The following is a 4,090-nucleotide window of genomic DNA, read 5'->3' on the forward strand; positions in this document are numbered from 1 at the left end:
TTGTTTAAATGCAGATCCTCTTGTAGCCAAAACAGTACCATCCCTGCATGAGAAGGAGGTGTCAGAAAGCTTGTAGAAGCCCAAAGCATCTTTGCGGGCAGGCCATGAAGTCAGCCCAGTGAGAACCTTAGGATCTAAAAGCAAGACCAACAAAATGTGGGAAAACGTAGGATAGTTGCAATTCGATGGCATCATTTGATGGCATTATCCAAATTAAGTGAAAGCATTTTGCCAATTCTAGAGCACACAACTGGTTGCATGTTCTTGTGGTGTCTTTCTTATTATGGGGAAACAGGGTTGGGAGTGTAAGAGGTGGGTGAACCTATGCCCACTTAAGTTCCATTGCAAATGTCATTTGTGGCTTTAGTCGTGATGTGACCCATTGAAATCTACCCAGGATATATAACAGAGATGGGAATTTTGCAGCTTGTTAGATGTTTTTGGAGTGCCGGTCTCATCATTCCTCACCATTGGCTGTGCTGGCTAGGGTTGTTGTTGTCTTCACTGTGTGCCTTCAAATCATTTCCAATTTATGGCAACCCTATCATGGGGTTTTCTTGGCAAATTTCTTCAGAGGTGGTTTGTCATTGCCATCCTCTGAGGCTGAGAGAGTATGACTTACCCAAGGTCACCCAGAGGGTTTCATGGTCAGCAGAGATTCAAACCCTGGTCTCTAGACTCCAACAGGTTACTGCGAATTAGAGTTCAACAACATCTAAGGGCTGTTCAGTTTCCAACCTTGCTGTGGAGTAGCCCCAAGCCCTGGACTGACTCTTTTCATCCTGTCTGACTGATGGTTTCTCCTGGACAGAAAGGAATATGAAAGTATTTCATGTTCTAGTTAAACTTTGCTCAGGCAACAAGTTCTTCCATATTCATGTTATTGTGGATTCTCCACTGGTCCTGAGTAGTGGCCTAATTCAGTTTTCTCCCAGCCTGATGTGATGGAGTAAAGGGAAAGGCAAAACAACTCCCATTATCCTGGGCTACCCAGAATGTAGGATTATTGGCTTTGCTAGACCAATATATCTAGAGGGCAAGTTAGGGAAAGCTGGTTTACTTCATGGTTTGTGGTTCATCATCCCTGGCTTGCTTCAGACATATTTATAACCCAGTTTGGAAACCCACTTCCAGATAGTTTTAAACTATGTAAGGTTTGTATAGAGTTCTAAAATACATTATAATTCGTAATGTGTATTGCTTTTTAACTTTTTAAAACTGGTGCACCAGATTGGGGCCGTGGCAACCGCTCCACAAAAAGCGGCTCCTTTTTGCATCCTACAAAGGGCACAATAGTGGTGCCACAGCTTGAAGGTGCTCCTTTGGCGCTGCACTATGCGGACGCAGCACCAGATGAGTGCCATGATACCATGCGGTGTGGCACACAGCGTCATGGCACCCTGAGGGCGGAGCTGGGGCATGTGTTGTGTATACACTATGCTCCGACTCTACCCCCAGGCTAGTTTTAAGGGCCTACATTTTAATGCTTTTCATTTTTTTAACTTGTACTATTTTAAATTTGTTGTTAGCTGCCTCAAGTCCCTGTATCAGGGGAAAGGCAGGATAGAAATAAATAAAATATTTATTTACTATTGATTTAACTGCTTCTTAAAGAGTTTGGGATGAAGGACAAAGGCAAACAAGAAGACGTCATTCAAAAGTCTTGTTCAAAGGACTGATTTTTGTCCCCAGATGTTGCCATTTCCAATTTCATTCTTCCAAAAGAGAACAGATAGTCTTTCTGTACCATGCCATCTTTCCTTTTCTTTCCCGCCTTCCAAATGGTGGAGTGCAATAGGGTGGTTAAAGTACTATATAGTAAAGATGGAATAATTCATTTGTTGGAGCTGGAGCACAGGAATCCTTGACCCTAGTTGTCAGTTCTACATATAACCACAATGCCTGCTGCCTTCCCTGCATTTATATTGTGCTGTAGGGAAAGACAGAGATGAGTTTCCAAAGTATTCGCTGTGGCCCTGACCTCCATGTATAGGCCTACATCTTTTCCACTAACTAACAGTGAAGCATAATTGTGTGTGTTTGAGAGAGAGAGAAAGAATGAGAGAGACAGAGAGAAGCGAAGTAGAGAAATAGTTGGTGCTTGCAATCTCACTTTCCTTTTTTTCTATTCCTTTGACCTGGGGAAGGAAAACATGAGAGAAAGAGAGAGGAAGAAAAGGAGAGAAATACAGTTGGACCTCCATATCCATGGATTCTTTATCCATGAATTCAACTATGCACAGCTGGAAAATACAGTCAGCCCTCCACCTTTGTGGCTTTCACTTTTGTGGCTTTGATTATTTGCAGATTTGATTAATATGTTCTCGCTAGGGATTTTTAGAGAGACTATCACACGATGGCCAATTCAGCAATAATTGCAGCAATGAAAATAAAAAACAACACCAGCGCTATAGTGCTCGATGGTTTCACACAATCACACAATCACTCAATTAAAAATAATATCGCAATGGCATTTCACACGCATCCATAAATGAATTCTTAGTATGTCGCAATTGATCATTTTGCGCATGTGCCATTTTGGTGCAGCTCCGCATGTCTGCAAAGCCTCTTCCTGGCCTGCACAGAATAAACACAGCAAAATAAAATTTATTACTTCAGCACATTGTTTTAACTCAGTGTTTATATTGTGCCCATAGCTTTAGAAAAGACTGAAATCCACTGCAAAATTGATCCTGGCAATGAGACCGGATTGCGAGCACCGCAATGTATTCTGGGTATCCCTAGTTGCTTGTGCAATACTGGTAATGGAGCGCCATTGTCTTTCATACTATTGCAATCACACTTCATTCCTGCTATTGTGAATGAATTCACGGGAGTTCCCTGTGAATGGTTTGTTGACAGAGTATTGTGGATTATTCATGGAAGAACTCACAAATGCATCATGTGAAAATCTTCCTTGTAACTGTGCGATTTAGCCGGGATTATGACTTTTTCTCCCCCCCCCCCCCTTTCCTCCATGTGATAATCTTCTAGGTCCTCCAGCACAACTCTGCTATAAATTGAAAATGGAGTTGCAATGCAGAACTTGGAGATTACCAGAGAAAGCACTTCTCTAGGCATCTGTAGATCCTTCAGCATGATTTGATGGTCAACCTCTGGCAGATGTTGAGCACAGAGGTGTGCTGGAGGACCTATAGATTCCCAGAGAGGTGTTTCCTCAGGTAAAAACACAGTGTTTTTCCCACATTCATGGGGGTCATGTGCCCCTAACCCCTGCAAATGTGGAAGGCCAACTGTATTTTAAAAATATATAAATTCCAAAAAGCATACTTTGATTTTGCTACTTTATATAAGGGATATCGTTATACTATGCCAATGTCTATGGAGATTATCACACCTGATTCTTTCCTGCTGCAGTCATGCAATTACATTACAGTGGGAACATAGCACTTTGCACCCTTCCTGACCTCTACCTTAACCCCACTTCCCTCCCTTATGCCCTACCCACCTTGCCTTAAGGTTTTTTCCTCAACTTTTTTGCGTGATTCTGGAGCTTTGCAGACACAATGAATGAATGAATGAAATTTTATTTCTAGACCGCTATTCTTTGCAGATCACAGCGGTTTACAAAAACACCATCAAAACCAATACATAGCCCAACAATACAAAAACCCACCCATACCATTTAAAAACAATACAAGGGAGGGGTTGTCTTCTTCAGGCAGGCAGTTGGGCCAGCCTGCCTCTCTCTCCCTCAAGATGGTAGAAGAAGGGAGGGCTTTTAATTAAGCTTTACAAAGTTTTTTTTAAAAAAAGCTTATATTCAAGCTGAAGAGTTCCGAAATTGCAGGAGAAAACTGTGAATGAAAAAGGGGAGCTGGGGGAAAGGAGAGCTACAGATAGCAAGTAGTGTTATGCGATCAGCATTGCCAAAGTTGCTTCCCTCCCAATGAAATTGAGGTTTGAAAGCCGCATGTGGTAAACTTCTAAAATAGGACTTGAGCATCAATGGATTTTGGTACCCACAGGTGTGTGAGTGGGTGCACTGGATCCAAACTTCAGTGGATACCAAGGGCCCACTGTAGTGGATGCTTGTATTCTAGCTCTTCTTTTTGTCCCGTTCCTTTGA

The 4,090-nt window shown here is 42.2% G+C and overlaps 1 long non-coding RNA gene across 1 annotated transcript in view; it reads right to left on the minus strand.

Annotated features, from left to right (window-relative positions):
• Nucleotides 1–626: 626 nt before the first annotated feature.
• The window catches only part of LOC121915818, a 17,166-nt gene continuing 13,702 nt past the window's right edge, over nt 627–4,090 (minus strand). Inside the window, exon 3 of the long non-coding RNA XR_006100751.1 lies at nt 627–803. This is a non-coding gene — a long non-coding RNA (uncharacterized LOC121915818). The remainder of the gene's footprint in view (nt 804–4,090) is intronic.

Source organism: Sceloporus undulatus, chromosome 9 (assembly GCF_019175285.1).
Source record: "Sceloporus undulatus isolate JIND9_A2432 ecotype Alabama chromosome 9, SceUnd_v1.1, whole genome shotgun sequence".
Classification (NCBI taxonomy): domain Eukaryota; kingdom Metazoa; phylum Chordata; class Lepidosauria; order Squamata; family Phrynosomatidae; genus Sceloporus; species Sceloporus undulatus.